This window comes from Chrysochloris asiatica, unplaced genomic scaffold, assembly GCF_000296735.1.
Source record: "Chrysochloris asiatica unplaced genomic scaffold, ChrAsi1.0 scaffold00116, whole genome shotgun sequence".
In the NCBI taxonomy this organism is placed as follows: Eukaryota; Metazoa; Chordata; class Mammalia; order Afrosoricida; family Chrysochloridae; genus Chrysochloris; species Chrysochloris asiatica.
The window spans coordinates 506,065-516,082 of record NW_006408634.1 but is presented as its reverse complement, the minus strand read 5'-3'; positions in this window follow the sequence as shown (position 1 = coordinate 516,082).

The following is a 10,018-nucleotide window of genomic DNA, read 5'->3' as shown; positions in this document are numbered from 1 at the left end:
AGGGTCGCTACGATTCAGAACTGACTCAACAGGGCTTAACAACAACAGCATCAGGTGACTATGAGTTGGTGGTAACCCTGTATGGCAACCGGTTTAGTGTAATGCTGAGGAGGTCTCATCAGTGTAGGAAGTAGCTGGTACCCCTTCTGAATGGTTTAGGGTCTGCATGCTGTAGTTGGGTGCTTCCAAGTTAACTCTGGCTCATACAACCCCATGTGACAAAGGAGAAGTGCCCCGTAAAACTTTCCTTTTTTAAGCTTTTTATTACAAATTGAGAGATTTGTACAGACAAGATCATCAGCTTTACAGTCAACAAATCAGACACTTTGTTTCATCTAAGATTATAAGCCCCTCCTTGCAACAACAGTTATTGGACTTCCTCCCTGTGGTTCCCCATTTATATGAAACAAATGAACAAACCAAAATTATTTGATGCACACATACCCACAGGGTTTCTAGGCTGTATAGGAGCAGATAGCCACATCCTCCTACCATGGGTTCAAACCACCATCCTTTCAAGTATAGCACAAACCACCTGCCTCACCCAAGCTCCTTAAGGTGGATGAGCTTGCCTGGAGGATGAACATTTAAAAATGAAGGCCTTGATGTGATTCAAGACTTCTGGTTGCAGTTCAAACCAAATCTCTTCTTGTCCTAAATGACTCCATAGTGTGCTTTAAGAAACAATTTTATTGCACAGTGCAGTGGCTTGGCATGTCTGTAGAGATTTCTCACTCTGCCGGAAACCTAGATAACCTGTTCTTCTCATTTCAAGTTTGTACTTAGAAACAGCTGAAGTTAAATAGAGATTAGTCAACATGAGCAAGTGGTCCTGGTAGCAGAGTGGATTACAAGCTGGTTTGCTAGCTGCAAGATCACTATAGTTTGAATCTACCAGTCACTCGGTGGAAGAAAGATGAGGCATTCTGCTCCTGTAAACATTTACAGTCTCAGAAACCCTATACAGGGTTGCTATGGGTCAGAACTACTTGGTGGCAAACAGCCACTACTATTCAACATAAGCAGGTTTTAGACATGGCTTTAAACATGGGACTTTGGTGGCTAATTCATATCCTTAACCTTCCTAATTTTAATGTTCTTATAACCTTTCTTTTATTCTTTCTCTTAAATGTATGCATATACTCATGGAAACAGCAGTCAAGAAATCAAAGGATGTATTTCATTAGGTGACCCAACATAATGCAGAAATCATTGAGATATCGTTAATATCCCATGCAAGTAAAGTTTTACTAAAGGTAATACAGAAATGGCTACAATCATACATTGACAGAGAACTTCCAGAGGTTCAATCTGGATTCAGAAGAGGACATGGAACAAGGGATATTATTGTTGATGTCAGATGGATCTTGGCTGAAAGCAGAGACTACTAGAAAGATGTTTACCTGTGCTTTATTGACTACACAAAGGCTTTTGACTGTGTGGATCACGACAAGCTATGGACACCATTGTGAAGTACGAGTATTCCTGAACAGTTAATTTTGCTCATGAAGAGCTTGTACATAGACCAAGAGGCAGCTGTTCAAACAGAACAAGGGAAACAGGATGGTTTAAAATTAGGAAAGGTGTATTCTTTCACCATATTTATTCAATCTGTATGCTGAACAAATAATCTGAGAAGCTGGATTATATGAAGAAAAACGTGGCATCAGGATTGGAAGAAGACTCATTAACAATTTGTGATACGCAGATGAATCAACCTTGCTTGCTGAAAGTGAAGAGGAGTTAAAATATTTACTGATGACGATCAAAACCACAACCTTCTGTATGGGTTGCACCTAAATGTAAATAAAACAAAAATACTCGTCACTGCTCCAATAAACAACATAAATATTAATGGAGAAAATATTAAAGTTGTTAAAAATTTTATTTTGTTAGGATCCACCATCAACGCTCATGGAAGCAGCAGTGAGGAAATCAAGCGATGTATTGCATTAGGCAAATCTGCTGCACGAGACCTCTTTAAAGTGTTGAAGAGCAAAGATGTCAGTTTGAGGACTAAGGTGCACTTGACCCAACAGCCTCATATCATGTGAAAGCTGGACAGTGAATAAGGAAGACTGTAGAAGAATTAATTCATTTGAGTTATGATATTGAAGGAGAATGGAGTCCTGGTGTGGCGCTGTGGGCTAATGCGTCAGACTGCAAGGTTGTTTGAACTGCAAGGTCGGTGGTCCAAGCTTACCAGCTGCTCCTCGTTATGGGTTGGAATCGACTCTACGGCACTTAACAACAATAATAGCATATGTACATGAACGTTGGACAATGAGTGAGGAAGACTGTAGAAGAATCGATGGGTTTGAAATATGGTGCTGACAGAGAGTACTGAAAGTACCATGGAATGTCCTGAAGGAAGTGCAGCCAGAATACTCCTTAGAAGTCAGGGTGATGAGACTTGTTTTTTTAAAAAATGTTTATGGTGAATTACATGATACTTTACATGGGAGAACATTAGTTTTACATTCATCCTGTCGTATATCATTTCATTGCCATGGTTACAATCCCCTCCATGCATCATCAACCAACCAAACGGTATACCTGCAAGCCTGCCCCCCTGTTGTCAGCACACAGCCCCTCTCCCTTTCTGGGTCTTGAGTCCCCAGCCGCTCCATCTCTCCATGTCATCGTCTCTGCCTCCATCTCTGGTGTCACTGTTTCTCTGGGTAGGGTCCCGCTCTCCACTCTTCTCCCTTGATGGTCCCAGGGATCTCCACTCCTATACTGCAAAGTCAATCACTCCCCTCCCTTTGCTACTAAATGTCTACCTTTACATTTCCAACCCTCACAGTCAGTCCCGATAACAATTATTCACTATTGTATCACAAGAGACCGATCCCCATCTCCTTTCATCAGCCCTGCCCAGACAGATTGTATACTACTCAGTGGAGATTCTACCTTCCTCCAGGCCCCTTGGCTCTCGCTCCCTCTTGAAAGTTTGTAAGTCAGTCGCTTCTTACCTTTGTAGGCGCCCCCTCCCCATTTTGGGTAGCCAATGTCCAAGTTGCCCATCCCTGTCTACTCTGTGTATGGAGGGGGTGGGTGATGAGACTTTGTCTCACGATACCTTTGACATGTTCTCCAGTCCCTGGAGAGGGACGTTACTCTTGGTAATGTGGAAGGTCAGTAAAAGAGAAAGACCCTCAATGAGCTGGACAGACATAGTGGCAGCAACAATGGGCTCAAACAGAACAATCATGAGGATGGTATGGGATTGGATACTGTTTCATTCTGTTGTACATGAAGTGGACCCAATGATACCTAACAACAATCGTCTATGAGGTGTCTGAAAGTACCAAGCTGTGCATTGTAATGTCCCGTATATGCTTGGTTCCTCCATGGCCTTCATGAATACTTGCATTTAAGTGTGTAGGTTAGTTAAAAAAAAAAAAAAAAAAAGGCTTCCTGGGAGCTTAAAAAAAGATTATACTACTTTGAAGCTTGGATAAGAAAAAAAGAAGAAGGAATGGGAAAAAAGGGACACAATGGGAAGGAAGACAATGTCAAAGAGAGAAATCATCAGGTTCAGAAAGAAGGAGATCCTAGAAGAGTAACAGAGAGAACTGAGCAGAGAGAGAAGGTGGAGGAGAAAACTAGAGAGATGGATAGACTGATCAGATCTTTGACCCCAATGACAAGGAGGAAGGAGCCAGAGGGAGAGGAAAGAATGCGGTGTCAAAACTAAAACCCTGTTGATGTTCAATTGATTCAGATTCAGCTCCATGTGTTAGAGTAGAGCTGCCCCATAGGATTTTCTTGGATGCCATCTTTTAATTTTTGTAATGTTTTCTTGTGAATTATGTGATAGTTTACATGGGAGAACATTAGTTTTATATTCATCCTATCGTATATCGTTTCATTGCTATTTGGATGCCATCTTTATGGAAGAAGATCATCAGTGCCTTCTTTCCTAGTACCATTGGACTGGTTTGAACTCCAGGAGAGATTACTGCAGACTGGTTAAGTGTTCAGCTACCAACCAAAAGTCAGCAGTTCAAACCCACCCAGCAGTTCCACAGGAGAAAGACTTGGTGGTCTGTTTCTGTAAAGATCAGAGCCATGAAAAACCCTATGGTCTTACAGGTTTGCTATGAGTAGGAATACATTCAATGACCATGATTTTCAATGGGTAGTTTTTACAAGAGCGGATTGCCTGGTCTTTCTTCTGCTGCACCACCAGATGGGTTTGAACTAGTACTAGGAGAGCAAGACTGGGAAGAAGGTCACGGATACAGAGACAGAATGGGAAGAGGGACTAGAGAAGGAGGAACAGAAAGGAGAGAGATAGAAGGGGAGATAGTGAGAAATATTTGACAATAATAATAATAAACAGGATGAAAAAGAGGGAGGGAAAGAAGAAATCTGAAGTAACAGAGAAATTGGCTTAATTTCCCTCCCAATCTGTCTTTAATTCTCAAATTCAGGGAAGAAAACAGGGACTTTGAAGGAGCTCAAGAGTCTGTGCTATGGGGCCCAAGTCTCCTCACAAAACTCTCATTAGTGGTGGCCAATTAGGGGTTCTTGTGAGACCCATGGGTGATCTCAGCAACCCTGGCCTGGAACCTGCTCACAGTCCCTTGTGACACAACTCTCTAAGAGACCAGTGAGAAGACTTTAGATTCTCTTGTGATGAGCCTGGTTTGGGCATCTTGTCAAGACCTCAGCTCCTGATCCCAGGCTCCAGGTATCCAGGAGCTTGGTCTTGGGGCAGCATCTGATTCTCCTGTTATGGGGACGTGGAGTTGAGAAATTGCCTCATGGTGCAGGAAGAGGAGGAGGGGGATTTCTCCAAGGAGGTGAGTTTGTGGCAAGGTACAGACTCCTGGGGAGACTCACAGGTAGGCAGCCAGATGTATTGAGCTTCAGAGAACCCAGTGAACAAAGTTGTTGATGTGTAAGTGTGTGCGCCATGGCATTTCTCCCTTCCTCAAAGATGTTCATGACCCAAAAGGCTACGTGTTACTTCTGTAGTCCATGGGTGGTGTAAATTGGTCTCATTCCAATGCTAACCAAAAGGTTGGAGGTTCTAGTTTACTAAGAGGTTCCTTGGAAGAAAAGGCTGGCAACCTGCTTCCAGAAAATCACCCCTTGAAAACCTTATGGAATATCGTTCTATTCTGACCTACATAAGGTTCCCATGATGACTCCATGGTAGCTGGGTTTGATGGTAGTATAAACAAGAGGAACCTGGAAACACAAGACCTGACTCCTCTCCTTCCTTGGAACAGGACTCATGTGAGGGTCAGGTGGGTCAGTACCTATGTGGGGAGCCCATCAGGTGGGAAGGAACCCAGAACAAAAAGTTTCTACCAGGTGCCTTCACCTGCCCATTGCTTGTTTTGTGCTTGTCTATTTCAGACACGAGCTGAGAGACAGGAGACGTTGACCTAGAGTTCCAGGGTCCAGCTCTTCCTCACAATGGACTGACATCAGTCACTGGTACCGAGGCTGGAGAGGAGGGGAGAGAGGGGGAATGGATGGGAAGACAGAGGGATGTGTCGGAAGGACCACAGGAGACCAAGAGAAAAACAAGCATTTGGAGAGGAGAGAGAAATGGGAAACAAAGAGGAACGAATAATGAGAGAGAGGATAGTAGATGAGGGGAGATGAAGAAGAGACAATTCCAAATCAAAACCAAATCCACTGTGTGGGTTCAGTGTGCCTCCTAGGGACTCTATAGGGCAGAGTAGAACTTCCCCATAGGGTTTCTAAGTCTACGTTCTTAACAGAAGCAAATTTGTTATCTCTTTCTCCTGTGGAATGGCGATTGGATTTAAACCCCTGACCTTCCAGTTAGCAGCCAAGTGCTTAACCACAGTGCCACCAGGACTCCTACAATGATGTCGGCTATAAGGTTGGTAAGGAACCTTGGCGGTACAGTGATTAAACACTTCACTGGTTCAAATTCACCTTAGGCGAAAGGCATGACCGTCTGCTGCCATAAAGATCCACAGCGTTGGAAACCCTATGGGTCAGTTCTGCTCTGCTCTATGTTGTTGTTGTTGTTAAGTGTGACCCTGCATAGGGATTCCAAGGCTGTACATCTTTGCGGGAGCAGAAGGGGCTGGTGGGTTTGAACCACCAACCTTGTGGTTTGCAGTCCAGTGCTTATCCCATGGAGCCACGTACTCCCCACTCTACCCATAGCATTGTTGTTAGAATTGACTTGGTAGCAGTGGGGTTTTGTTTTGTTTTTTTGGATTGGGTTTTAAGGTCGGTGTGAGGCTGAAATGTCTAGAAACAATGCCTGGTATTCTTGTGTGCCAACAAGTCAATTCTGACTCATAGAGAACCCGTATGACACAGTATAGCTGTCCCATGGGGTTTCCAAGGCTGAATCTACCAGGGCTGATTTCACATCTTTCTCCTGAGGAACTACAGGTGGGTTTAAACCACAGGTCTTTAAGTTAGCAGCTGAGTGCTTAACTACTGTACCACAACCAAGACTTCCGCCCAACCCCCCAAAGAACACACACACCCAAAAACACACCAACCACACACCCAAAAAGCACCCAAAAACATATACCCAAGAAGTTCCCCCCAAACCCCCCCAAACACACACACACACACACACACACACACACAAGCACCCTCCTCTCCAAAAAACTCAAACCTGTTGCCGTACAGCCAATTCTGACTGACAGGACTGAGTAGAACCACACATGAAATGGACTCTTGGTGTGTCACTGTAGGGTAAGCACTGGACTGCTAACCACAAGGTTGGCAGTTCAAACCCATAGCCACTCCTCAGAAACCCTGTACAGGGTCACTGTCAGTTGAAACCGACTTGACAGCACTTAACAACAGCAATCTTTACCAAAGTCGACAGCCACACCTTTCTCCCCGGGAGTTGCTGGGTGGTCTGAAACCATCACCAATCTTTGGGTTAACAGTCGAGCATTTAACCTCTGCACCACCCAGGATGCTTAAGAAACAATTAGAGACGCAGACACCTAGAAGGACAGTAGGGGACAATGATCACCACGAGTCAGGGTCCTCGAGGAGGCTAACAACAACAATGGGGGAAATGGGAGCGGTGGGCATGAAAGGAAAAGGGCGAGGAGGGAAATGACAAAAGACAAGAAACGAAGGTGGGGGGTCTGGGGGAAAGAAGAGAGAGAGGTAGAGACAGAGTTAAAAAGGACGAGAGGAAAAAAATAGACTAAGAAAGGAGAGGAAGGAAGATGGGAAAAAGAAAGACCTCTGTGAGAAGAACCATTGGGAAGAGCAGAGAAAGATGCACACAGAGATAAACACACTATTTTGCTGTGTGTGTTTTTAATGTTTTATTGTGAATTTATGATAGTTTACATGGGAGAACATTAGTTTTACATTCATCCTATCGTATATCATTTCATTGCCATGGTTACAATCTCCTCCATGCATCATCAACCAACCAAAGGGTGTACCCTGCAAGCCTGCCCCCCTGGTCGTCAGCACATAGCCCCTCTCCTTCTCTGGGTCTAGAATCCCCAGCTGCTTCATCTCTCCACGTCATCGTCTCTGCCTCCATTTTACTGTGCTTTTGGTAAAAGTTTACATAACAGTCATACGTTTTCCCATTCACCAATTTCTAGAATGATTGTTCAGCGACTCTGGTTACATTCTTCACCCGGTGCAAAAGTTCTCATTGGTTCCATTCCAGTTGCTCAGTTTCTATTAACGGAGACACAGAGACATTGATGAGACACAGGTACGGACACAAATGAAAGAGAAGTGTGGGAGGAGGAAACAGAGATGGGGCCAGAGAAGGAAGGTGGCAGCAACAGGTTTGGTTCTCAGTTAATCTTTTTATAACTTTTTATTGTGAACTGAGTGAAGGTTTACAGACAAGATGATCAATTTACACTTTGTATTTCATCTCAATGATTGCAATCCTCTCCATGCAACAATAGCCATTCCACTTCCTCCCTGAGCTTCCTATTTCCAGCCCCCCACCTCCCCACCACCCCCACCCCGTCCCATCCCTTCTCAACTTTGTCCGTAGGTAAATGCTGCCCTTTTCGATTTGGAATGATTGAGCATACCGTGGTGAGTATACCTTACTAGTGGTGTCGTCCCTTCTCAGTGCTTGGTTGAAAATTGGGCCATGAGGGTGAGTTCTTTCCAGATCTGAAGGGTGGTCGAGGGCCATCGTCTGGGGTTCTTCCAGTCTCTGACTCACTTAATCTTTTTGGAAGCAGATGGCCAAGTCTTTTCTCCACGGAGTGGCTGGAATATGTAACCACCATGCCGGCAGGGCTCTTTGAGTTACACAGTGCTGACTCTGAATTGCAGAGGTTAAGGAGGAGGACAAAATGAAAGAGACTGAGCAAAGCCAAAAAAAGCGGATGATGAGAAAAAGGAAGCGATAGAAAGTTAGAAAGAAGTGTGTACAGGAATGGTCAGGGAGGAGAAAGGAAGTAGAATGGGAGAGACAGGGAGAGATACAAATGGGTGAGAAGAGAATGGTTGTTTACCAAATCTTCTGAGGTTCTCACAAAGCAATTCCAAAACACATACTACAGAAAATGAACAGGGAAACTACTATCTTGGGCACGGATAACTTTTTTTAGAAAAAGTTTTTATTGTGAATTGAATGAAAGTTTACAGGGCAGATCATCAGTTTTACATTCACCAAATCATATACTTTGTTTCATTACAACGATTACAATCCATACCATGTACCATCAGTTAATAGTATTTCTCTCTATTCATTTTAGCTCCTTAAAAAAACAAACCCAAAAAACACTCAGACATATATGATTTAAACCACCAAAGGGCACATTCTGCAAGTCTGCTTCCTGGCCACCAGCTCTCAGTCCCTCTCTTTCTATGAATCTAGAGTCCTGAGCTGCTTCCTCTCTTCATGTCCCTATCTCTGCCTCCATCTCTGGTGTTGCTGCTCCTCTGGATAGGGTCCCGCATTCTGCTCATGCTTTTCTCCCTTGATGGTCCTAGGGGCCTCTGTGTCTGGACTGTAAGATTAACCACTCCCTCGTTTTTGTGACAAAACTTCTACCTTTGCAATTTGGGCATGGATAACTTTGATATACAAACTGGCCAAAAGTTGTGTACAGAACAAAATCTCACTAATAAGTATAAATCACAAATTCTAAAAAAGTATTAATGAAATATTCTTTTCAAGGAGCCCTAGTGTTGCCATAGTTAAGCACTCAGCTGTTAACTGAAAGACTGCACCACCTGTCCCATGGTACAAAGATGTGGCAGTCTGCTTTAGTGAAGAGTCCTGCATTGGAAACCCTCTGGGAGAGCTCTATTCTATACTTTGTTGTTGTTGTTGTTAAGTGCCATGGAGTCGGTTCCAACTCATAGCGACCCTGGATAGGGTTTGTGAGGCTGTAAACCTTTACAGGAGCAGAAAGCCTCATCTTTCTCCTGCAGAACTGCTGGTAGTATTGAACTGCTGACCTTGAGGTTCACAGCCCAACTCGTAACCACTATGCTAGCAGAGCTCCTTATTCTGTACTATAGGGTCGCCGAAAGTTGGAACCGGCCCAACAGCAATGGGTTGAGTCCATTCTTGGCTAGCATTCTTTCAAAAATATTTACATGACACGAACAAGCAAGGTTTATTCCAGGAGTGCACAGATAATTCGACAGTACAGGGATGGCACAGATGGTAAGCTTACTACTTGTATATTGAGACTGTCTGGGTATGAATCCCAGCTTGAGTACTTAAACAGCTCTGTTGATTTGGGTAACTTACTTGACCTCTCTATCCTCCACTTTTCTCTTTTGTAAGATGACATTCAAGGATCTCTGGTGGCACTGTAGAATAAACACCGGACTGCTAATCTCAAGGTTGGCAGTTCAAACCCATCAGCCGTTCCTCAGAAGAAATGTGAGGCTTTCTGCTCCCATAAAGATTTACAACCTTGAAGACCCTAAACGGGTTGCTATGAATTGTAATCCACTCGAGGGTGGTGGGTTTGGTTTTTGGTAAAATGACATTAACAACAAAAACTAAGAGTAGAGTAAAGGAGCTCTGGTAGCATAGTGG